This window comes from Alligator mississippiensis, chromosome 1, assembly GCF_030867095.1.
Source record: "Alligator mississippiensis isolate rAllMis1 chromosome 1, rAllMis1, whole genome shotgun sequence".
Lineage (NCBI taxonomy): Eukaryota > Metazoa > Chordata > Crocodylia > Alligatoridae > Alligator > Alligator mississippiensis.
In genome coordinates, this window is record NC_081824.1 from 426,470,407 (window position 1) to 426,480,695 (window position 10,289).

The 10,289-nt window shown below is 51.6% G+C and overlaps 1 non-coding gene across 1 annotated transcript in view; it reads left to right on the forward strand.

The window, feature by feature from the left end:
• The window catches only part of LOC102558354 (uncharacterized), a 145,503-nt gene extending 135,817 nt beyond the window's left edge, over positions 1 to 9,686 (forward strand). The window contains exons 3-5 of the transcript XR_002093454.2: positions 7,760 to 7,930; positions 8,080 to 8,147; positions 9,452 to 9,686. This is a non-coding gene — a transcript (uncharacterized LOC102558354). The remainder of the gene's footprint in view (positions 1 to 7,759; positions 7,931 to 8,079; positions 8,148 to 9,451) is intronic.
• Positions 9,687 to 10,289: the final 603 nt, after the last annotated feature.

Genomic DNA, 10,289 nt, shown 5'->3' on the forward strand with positions numbered 1-10,289 from the left:
GGGCAAGAGGCATGTGTGGGAATGAAAAATTACGAGAAAATTAGACCCCTGGGGTCTAAAAAATATGAAACAGAAAAAAAAGCGGGTTGGGGCACAGTCCTGGACCATGGCCTGAGGCAACCGGAGGCTGGGTCCTCCAGGGAGACACTCTGGGTGCCAGAGTGATGCTCTGGCTGCCATGGTTGGCCCCTCGCCCTTGTGCGTGTTCAGCACCAGGGCTTTAGTGATAGTGAGTAAGGGATCGGGGAGGGGGCTGAAGTGGGGGAGGGGACCATGGAGGGACCCCTGACGACCCCACCCACTCCCCCAGCCCACCCGATCCTTGCCCTGCCCCTCCCCCTGCCAGCCCCCCAGCCCCACAATCCCTGCCCAGACCCTCCCCCACCACCCCTCAGACCTGCCTGATCCCTGCCCAGCCGGGTCCTGCCACCCTGGGCCCAGCCCAGCCGAGTGGCAGAGGGGCCCTGAGGGCAGCATGACCCAGGCGGGCCCGGCAAGCGGGGACTGCATGCCGTGCCAGGTCCTGCCACCAAGGGCCCAGCCCGGCCAGGCGGCAGAGGTATCCCAGGGCTGGCAGGACCCAGCTGGGCCCTGGTACCCTGGGTGGAGGTGCTAGGGCCCTGTGGGGGATAGGGGCCATGGCCCCCGAGGGGGGAGCTGGGGCCCTGTGGGGAGGGGCATTCCATGTGCTGTGGGGGGGAGGGCTGCACCTTGTGGGGGCTAGGGGATCCATCCCTCCTGAGCAGCCCCCCTACAAGGTCCCCCACACCCACAGCAATCGCCCCACACTTACCCACACACCAACCCACATCCCTCCACACACACCCACCCACCTTCCCCCACAGCCCTTAGATTCATAGATTCATAGATTCATAAATGTTAGGGTCGGAAGGGACCTCAATAGATCATTAAGTCTGACCCCCTGCATAGGCAGGAAAGAGTGCTGGGTTTAGATGACCCCAGCTAGATACTCATCTAACCTCCCCTTGAAGACCCCCAGGGGAGGAGAGAGCATCACCTCCCTTGGGAGCCCATTCCAGACCTTGGCTACTCTAACTGTGAAGAAGTTCTTCCTAACTTGTCATTGAGCAATATACATCAACCCTCATCAAGACAGAATCCAAGGATGAGGAAGTAGAAGGATTGTGGGTTAGGCTACATGGGGGGCAAGGAGAAAGGGATTTGGGGGTAGGGGTCTGCTACAGACCCCCACATCAAGAGGAAGAAATAGATGCGGGGCTCCTGAGGCAGCTCATGGAGACCATAAAAGCTAAAGAGACGGTAGTCATGGGGGACCTAAACTACCCAGACATCTGCTGGGAGACACAGACAGCAAAGTCCCACCGCTCACGCAGGTTTCTAACCTGTGTACAGGACCTCCACCTGACACAGAAGGTACATGGTCCCACTAGGGGGAATGCCATACTGGATCTGGTATTAGCAACGGGGGATGACATGGTAGGGGACCTACAGATCTGGGGGACAGTGATCACCTAATAATAGAATTTACCATAAGATGTCGAGTGGGTAAGGTAACTAGTAGGGTGAAAGTGCTAGACTTTAGGAAAGCTGATTTAAATTAACTCAGGCGATTAATCAAGGACGCACTGCAGAGTAGGAGTTTTGAAATGATGGGAGCCCAAGAAGGGTGGCTGTGCCTTAAGGAAACGATCCTTCGGGCACAAAGTGAGACGATCCCCATGCAGGGTAAAAGAGGGAATGGGGCCAGGAGGCTTCCCTGGCTGACCGCAGAAATCCAGGGCAGCCTAAGGGCCAAAAGGGGAGCACATAAAAAGTGGAAACAGGGAGAGATCACCAAAGACGAATATACCTCCTCTGCTCGTGCTTGTAGGGAGGCAGTTAGACGGGCCAAAGCTACCATGGAGCTGAGGATGGCAACCCAAGTAAAGGACAACAAGAAATTGTTTTTTAGATATATAGGGAATAAAAGGAAAGCCCAGGGAGGAATAGGACCCCTGCTAAATGGGCAGAAACAATTGGTGATGGACAGAGGGGACAAGGCTGAACTCCTCAACAAGTTCTTTGCCTCAGTGTTCCTAAGCGAGGGGCACGACAAGTCTCTCACTGGGGTTGTAGAGAGGCAGCAGCAAGGCGCCAGACTTCCATGCGTAGACCCTGAGATGGTGCAGAGTCACTTGGAAGAACTGGATGCCTTTAAGTCGGCAGGCCCGGATGAGCTCCATCCGAGGGTGCTGAAGGCACTGGCCGACATCATTGCAGAGCCACTGGCGGGAATATTTGAACGCTCGTGGCACATGGGCCAAGTCCCGGAGGACTGGAAAAGGGCCAATGTGGTCCCCATTTTCAAGAAGGGGAGGAAGGAGGACCTGGGCAACTATAGGCCAGTCAGTCTCACCTCCATCCAAGGCAAAGTCTTTGAAAAAATTATCAAGGCTCACATATGCAAGAGCCCGGCAGGACAAATTATGCTGAGGGAAAACCAGCATGGGTTCGTGGCAGTCAGATCGTGCCTAACCAATCTAGTCTCTTTTTATGACCAGGTTACAAAACGCCTGGACACAGGAGGAGGGGTGGATGTCGTATACTTAGACTTCAGGAAGGCCTTTGATACGGTATCCCACCCCATACTGGTGAACAAGTTAAGAGGCTGTGACTTAGATGACTACACAGTTCGGTGGGTGGCGAATTGGCTGGAGGGTCACACCCAGAGAGTCGTGGTGGATGGGTCGGCTTCGACCTGGAAGAGTGTCGGCAGTGGGGTCCCGCAGGGCTCGGTCCTTGGACCGATACTCTTCAATGTCTTCATCAGCAACTTGGACCAGGGAGTGAAGTGTACTCTGTCCAAGTTTGCGGATGACACAAAGCTATGGGGAGATGTGGACACGCCGGAGGGCAGGGAACAGCTGCAAGCAGACCTGGACAGGTTAGACAAGTGGGCAGAAAACAACAGGATGCAGTTCAACAAGGAGAAATGCAAAGTGCTGCACCTAGGGAGGAAAAATGTCCAGCACACCTACAGCCTAGGGAATGACCTGCTGGGTGGCACGGAAGTGGAAAGGGATCTTGGAGTCCTAGTGGACTCTAAGATGAACATGAGTCGGCAGTGTGACGAAGCCATCAGAAAAGCCAATGGCACTTTATTGTGCATCAGCAGATGCATGACGAATAGGTCCAGGGAGGTGATACTTCCCCTCTATAGGGCGTTGGTCAGACCGCAGTTGGAGTACTGCGTGCAATTCTGGGCGCCACACTTCAAGAAGGATGCGGATAACCTGGAGAGGGTACAGAGAAGGGCAACTCGTACGGTCAAGGGCCTGCAGACCAAGCCCTACGAGGAGAGACTAGAGAAACTGGACCTTTTCAGCCTCTGCAAGAGAAGGTTGAGAGGCGACCTTGTGGCTGCCTATAAGTTCATCACGGGGGCACAGAAGGGAATAGGTGAGGATTTATTCACCAAGGCGCCCCCGGGGGTTACAAGAAACAATGGCCACAAGCTAGCAGAGAGCAGATTTAGACTAGACATTAGGAAGAACTTCTTCACAGTTAGAGTGGCCAAGGTCTGGAACGGGCTCCCAAGGGAGGTGGTGCTCTCCCCTACCCTGGGGGTCTTCAAGAGGAGGTTAGACGAGTATCTAGCTGGGGTCATCTAGACCCAGCACTCTTTCCTGCCTATGCAGGGGGTCGGACTCGATGATCTATTGAGGTCCCTTCCGACCCTAACAGCTATGAATCTATGAATCTAATGTCCAGTCTAAATCTGCTCTCTGCTAGCTTATGGCCATTATTTCTTGTAACTCTCAGGGGCGCCTTGGTGAGTAAAGCCTCACCAATTCCCTTCTGTGCCCCCATGATGAACTTATAGGCAGCCACAAGGTTGCCTCCCAACCTTCTCTTGCGGAGGCTGAAGAGGTCCAGGTGCCCTAGTCTCTCCTCATAGGGCTTGGCCTGCAAGCCCTTAACCATACAAGTGGCCCTTCTCTGGACCCTCTCCAGGTTATCCACATCCCTCTTGAAGTACGGCACCCAAAATTGCACGCAGTATTCCAACTACGGTCTGACCGGTGCCCAATAGAGGGGAAGTATCACTTCCTTGGTTCTGTTCATCATGCATCTGCTGATGCACGATTAAGTGCCATTAGCGTTTCTGATGGCTTCGTCACACTGACGACTCATGGTCATCTTGGAGTCCACTAGGACTTCAAGATCCCTTTCCACTTCCGTGCCTCCAAGCAGGTCATTTCCTAGGTAGTAGGTATGCTGGACATTTTTCCTCCCTAAGTGCAGCACTTTGCATTTCTCCTTGTTGAATTGCATTCTGTTGTTTTGTGCCCATACGTCCAACCTGTCCAGGTCTGCTTGTAGTTGTTCCCTGCCCTCCGGCATGTCCACTTCTCTCCACAGTTTTGTGTCATCCCCAAACTTGGACAGAGTACACTTCACTCCCTTGTCCAAGTCGCTGATGAAGACATTGAAGAGTATCGGTCCAAGGACGAAGCCCTGCAGGACCCCACTGCCCACACCCTTCCAGGTCGAAACCGACCCATCCACTACGACTCTCTGGGTACGACCCTCCAGCCAATTCGCCACCCACCGGACTGTGTAGTCATCTAAGTCACAGCCTCTTAACTTGTTCACCAGTATGGGGTGGGATACCGTATTGAAGGCCTTCCTGAAGTCTAAGTAAACGATGTCAACCCCTACTCCTGCGTCCAGGTGTTTTGTAACCTGGTCATAAAAAGAGACTAGATTAGTCAGGCATGATCTACCTGCTACGAACCTGTGCTGGTTTCCCCTCAGCATAATTTTTCTGCCGGGCTCTCACAAATGTGAACCTTGATAATTTTTTCAAAGACTTTGCCTTGGATGGAGGTGAGATTGTCTGGCCTATAGTTGCCCGGGTCCTCCTTCCTCCCCTTCTTGAAAATGGGGACCACATTGGCCCTTTTCCAGTCCTCTGGGACCTGGCCCGTGCACTACAAGTGTTCAAATACTCTTCCCTTCCCACCCCCTTCCTGCAAACACCACATCCCTCCATCACACACCCATCATGTGGGAAGAAAACAAAAAGTACACATCTACACATATAGGTATTTAGAATTTATTTTATCCTGATGATAGAGACACTGGTAGGCTTCCACATTGCTTTAACATTGTAAATATACCAATAAAGCATTGCTCAACTGATTGCGCTCTCTCTCTCTCTCTCGATATATATATGTGTGTTTTTGTATGTTTGTATATAGATTGGTCTTTTGTGTTAATTGTGGAAAAACATGGATTTGGGGGTATTTTTAAAAATGGATTTGGGATGCTGCTGCAGCAGTCCAGCTGGCACAAGGGGCAGTGTCCCCAGGTACCAAGTGGCCGAGCCCCAAAAGCTCCAGAGAGTGAGTAGCCCTGAGCTGCTTGCCAAGGCAGCTTTTTGTACGGATGGGGCCAGGACAGGGCAGCTTTTTATATGGCTAGGGACAGCACAGGTGCTGGCCCCAGGCTCTAGCTCCCCCTGGCTGCAGATACAGGAGCCAGGCAGGGTTATTTTGCCCCAAGTGGCACAATTTGTTCCACAACAAAGTGCATATCTGAGCACGTGCACTGAGGCAAAAAGCCCCGGCTCAAATTTGCACTGCTTGTTTTTGAGCTGCTGAAAGCACCCGTGCTTGCATGTGTGGACACACCCACAGCAGGGAAGCCTAGCACTGTACTCTGTGAAGAAGCAGGGGGTGGGGCTTCCTCCACTCTTGGCAGAGTGTGAGACCTGCATAGCAGGTAGCGGGGGAAGCAGCTGGCTCCAGTGTGGGGCTTCCCCCGCTGCAAGGGCTGAAGCTTCAGGCTCAAGCTCAGGGAACAGAGCCGCGGGGATAAGGCAAGCTTCAATCCTTCCCCTTGGGTACCTCTGGACAGAGCCACACCTGAGCTGGGCACCAGCACCCTGACCTCCCTGCCTGCTGCCGCTACTAGGCATCGAGGGCTGCATGCCATGGGGGGAGTGAGTGTGTGTGGGGGTTCATACACCCCACCCTCCATCACACCCCACACACCCACACCCTGCTCACCTGAGCTTCGTGCTCCTGCTGCCCCTCTGGGGGGAGGAGGAGGAGGAGGGGGAAGAGTTCCCCCCAGCATGGAACAGAGCCTCCCCCTGTCCTGGGTGGTGAGGAGTGGGGGTAAAAGTTCCCCTCTGGGGCCAGGCAGCCTCACAGAGCCCCCCTCCCCACCCCATGATAGGGGGAAGGAGGAGGGAGTAGAGCCCTTCAAGCCCCGAACAGGGCCCCCCTCCTAGCCCCACAGTGGTGGGGGAAAAGGAGGAGGGGTAAGAGTTCCCCTTTGGGGCCAGGCAGTCCTGTGTGCCTGGCATTGGTAACGTGTAGGGGGAGCATGAGGATGCACATGCTCCCCCTGAGATTGGGTGCTGCCGACACTGCCAGTGGTGCCTGCTGGTGGTCACCACTCACCACTTGCCAACCCTCCCCCTCCTGCTTGCCGCACACCCCCCCCACCTTACATCCCCCACCTTCCCTCATACCCCACCACCGGCAGCATCTGTGGGTGGTTGCTCATCACCACCAATGCTGATCGCATCTGCTCTTGCCATCCGCCCCCCTCGCCGGCAACACTGCCACAGCTGCCTGCAGGAGCTTCTTGCTCACTGCTGCCACACCGCCGTTGCCACCTGTGGGCGGTTGCTGCACCCCACCAGCCTCCAGAGGCACGTGACTATCATGGTGCCTGGATTACTCCTGGCTATCAGGGAACTGCTGGAGTGGGCCTAGCCATGCCACCCTTCCCTCCTCAGCTCAGCTTCCCTGTGGAAGGGAGGGCTGCTCTAGTGCCCCTGGGCTTCTGGCTTGAGCCACAGCAGGCATGTGCCCAACATCTATCCATTTGCAAACCAGTTCACTCTCTGCAGGTTCGACAAACCTGCAAAGACTGAATCAGTGCAGGCTCAGGCTTTTTGAACGTCTGTCCCTAGCCCAGGAGACTCAATGCTTTTTGCAGCTGTCTTGTGTTTGTGGAATCCTTTTTCACCAGACAGACAAATGACTGCAGGTGCCACCACCTTCTGAGTGAAGTTTTGGCTCCACCTCTGGAAAGTAGCTTCCACCCAATAGCTGTCTATAGGTGGTTATGTGGGTAATGGCTTTTGAGGCACAAGTGGCTCTTTAGCTTGTTACCTGTGACTCTCCACAGAAAATGTTATCAAATAAATCTTTTTTTGCTTTGGTTCGTTTTAACTATATGCATTGCATCATATAAAATACATCCACAAGGCCACATGCCAGTGCTGGAAATCTGCTGTGGATCCATATGTGATGTGTTCATCCCTGTCACTGGAAGCGTTTAAGTGCAGGTTGGATAACCATTTGTCCAGGACAAGGAGGATCCTGCCTTGAGCAGATGGTTGGACTTGGTGATCTCTTGAGGTCCCTTTCAGGCCATTTTTTTCTCTGATTTTATGATTCTATAATGAACTGTAGTTTCATTTTTTTTGAACTGGAGTATATGGGGAACAATTCACTGAAGGGCGAATTAATCGAGAATCGTTGTTGTTCTTGGTTAACACTGACTGTTCATATGGGTCCTGATCCTATAAGAACTGATTGCCATAGATACACAGCGATAAGTTATCCTGAGTTAAGGGGCTTCTGCGTATGGTTTCTCATGATACTGTTGATGTACAACTGTAGGTGAAGGTCTTAACTTTTCTCCTGAAGAGAGAAAAGTCATGAAAGTAGCAGCAAACTCAGCAGGTCAGAACTTCTTCTACTTCATTCTGTAGGACAGCGAGCTTGTCTCTCTGCAGAAGGTAGTCCCCAGGCCCTCAGCACTTGGATGTGAGGAAGATCCATATGGCCAAAACCGCATTCAAACTACAGCTGCTTCTTCAGCTCTGTCCTCTGCCAGCTTATGGACCTCCATATCTGTGAAGTGTCCGATCATGGAAGCTGAGGTAAGAACAGTACAGTTTGCCTTTGCTTTTTTTAAAATATTTTTAGTGAGTAATTCAATAATTTCCAAACAATAGTAAAATAACAGAATTAAAATGCAACAAGCGGTTCTTTTGTTTATACGTGGATTTTTTTTAACTATCCCCTGTAGATCTTAAACATTTTGGAAAGCTGGTTCCAAGCACAGTTACACTCCAATATGACTGGAGCTGTCCTATGGTGAGTATAAGCTACTTTTATGTTGAATATATGAACATTGCTAATAGCCAGGGATCCTGCTTTTCTCTGATTTAAAAATAGCCCCAATTTTCGGTTAAATAAAAGTAACCCCAAATCCACATTTTTCTGTGATTTAAATGAAACACCGCTAAGACAGACAGACAGACAGACAGACAGACAGACAATGGTGTTTCATTTTAATAATGGAAAAATGGTTACTTTTTTAAACTGAAAATTGGGGATTATTTAAATCAGAGAAAACCAGGATCCCTACTATCCAAGTAGTGTTAGAACAAAAACACATCTCCCTGGCAGTTTCACCAGCTTAAAACCAATGTCTAGACATTTACATTTTTCTTTCAAACCTGTATGATTATATTTTAGCAAATAAATACAATGCATTCTTCAATAGGAATGCAAAAGTTTTATCACAGGCTCCCCCATTAGCATTTGGATATAGTTTCACATCGTAAAATTCCAAGACATTGTGTGCAGAAAGCAGGTAGATTTTGCCCGTATAATGGTGACTCTTTGTTAAATGTGACAGCTAGCTCCCTAATTAATCTTAGAAATGTCAGAGCCCACTGGAAGTAATTGGGCCTGACAGTTCAAGGGCTAATTAGCTTCAAACCCTGAATTTTATGTTGCTTCCTACACAGTTCCAAGTCCTTTATTTACTTTATTTTTACAGAATTCTTGTTGTTTTGGAGTGTATCTGTGTCTGCTTGTCTGCATGGAGGGTGCGGGAAAGGCTGAGACTGGAGCCTATTTAAGAGTTGTCAGGTTGGGTGTGCTGGAGGCAGTCATAAGAAATCCCCTAGAGAACACTGACTTGAAGGGAAAACAAAATGACAGTAAGCTCTGGGTGAGCCTACTGGGACAGCTCTGAAGAGGAGCCTGTTAGATCAGAACCTCATGAGGGCTCTTTATTCTCAGGCATCAACAGTATCTAGAAGCATAATGCAGTTGTCATTTTTAATCCCAGGCTGAGCATGGGATGAAGTTGTTTTCGTTCTTCATCATCTCCAACCAGGCATAATGGGGTGCTTGCATGAAATACTCTTCTTGGGCCTCAGATTATTCCCGATTGCTTCCCATTTCATTATGGATTAGGTTCACAAAGTTTGGACCCTCTGTCAAGTGTGAGAAGGCCATATTCTGAACAGAGCTAAAGCAGAATCACATAATCCTTCTCTCCCCCTTCCCCTCCTTCCTTCCATGTTAATCTCCTCTTTTTGTCTTCCTGTTATTTTTATTGTTTTGAATGTTTGTGACAAGCCCTACGTTGGTCTGAATTTTTACAGCTTCCCTTGCCTGTGAACAGAAGTGAACAAATTCATCTTAGAACCAAAACCAAATTTCTACAAATGGAGTTTTGAAAGGTGCTGCTGGATGCACTGTCCTGCCTGGCCGTGCCCTCTCCCCGCTGCTGCAGCGGGACAGGGCAGGGCCCTTATTGGGGGCAGCAGCCCCTGTCATAATGTGAGGAAGTGCAAGCCCCTTCCCAGCGAGCACTGGGGTCTGGAATGGGCCAGAGCCCTGCAAGCCCCCTGCAGTGCCGCTGCGCTCCACAGCAGCTCTGCTAGCCCCAAGCATGGCCCCGCGCTGGGAAGGCGATCGCACGCCAGGAAGCTGTGAAGGGCTGCTCTCCGTCATGGTCACTTGCCACTCCCTGCTCCAGATGCCAGGTGAGTGACTGTGATGCTCGTTTTGTGCTTGAGGCAAAACCCCTCCCAGAAAAAGGGGGCTTATTCAGCTGCTGACCCTGAGCACTTGCAGTCCTGGAAGGGTTAACTTGCAGCCCCTAGGCTCCCAGTCAGTGGATGTTTCCCCCTATTATTCTCCCCCGAGCTTCAGCTGTGGCCTGGCCGGGCAGACCCCGCTGTGGTGCCAGCGGCCAGCAGCTGAATAAGTCCTCTCCTGTCCTGAGCACAGAGAGGCTGCTCACACCGCAGTGGGGTCTGCCCGGCTCAGCTGCCACCACCTCTCTGTGCTTGGGGCAAGCTTTCTTACAGCAGGAGGGGGCTTATTCAGCCACTGGCCCTGAGCACAGAGCAGTAGGGACTTGGTCAGGCAGACCCTGCTGCTGCGCCAGCAGCTGAATAAGCCCCCTCCTGCTGGGAAGGGGCTTGCTGCGAGCAC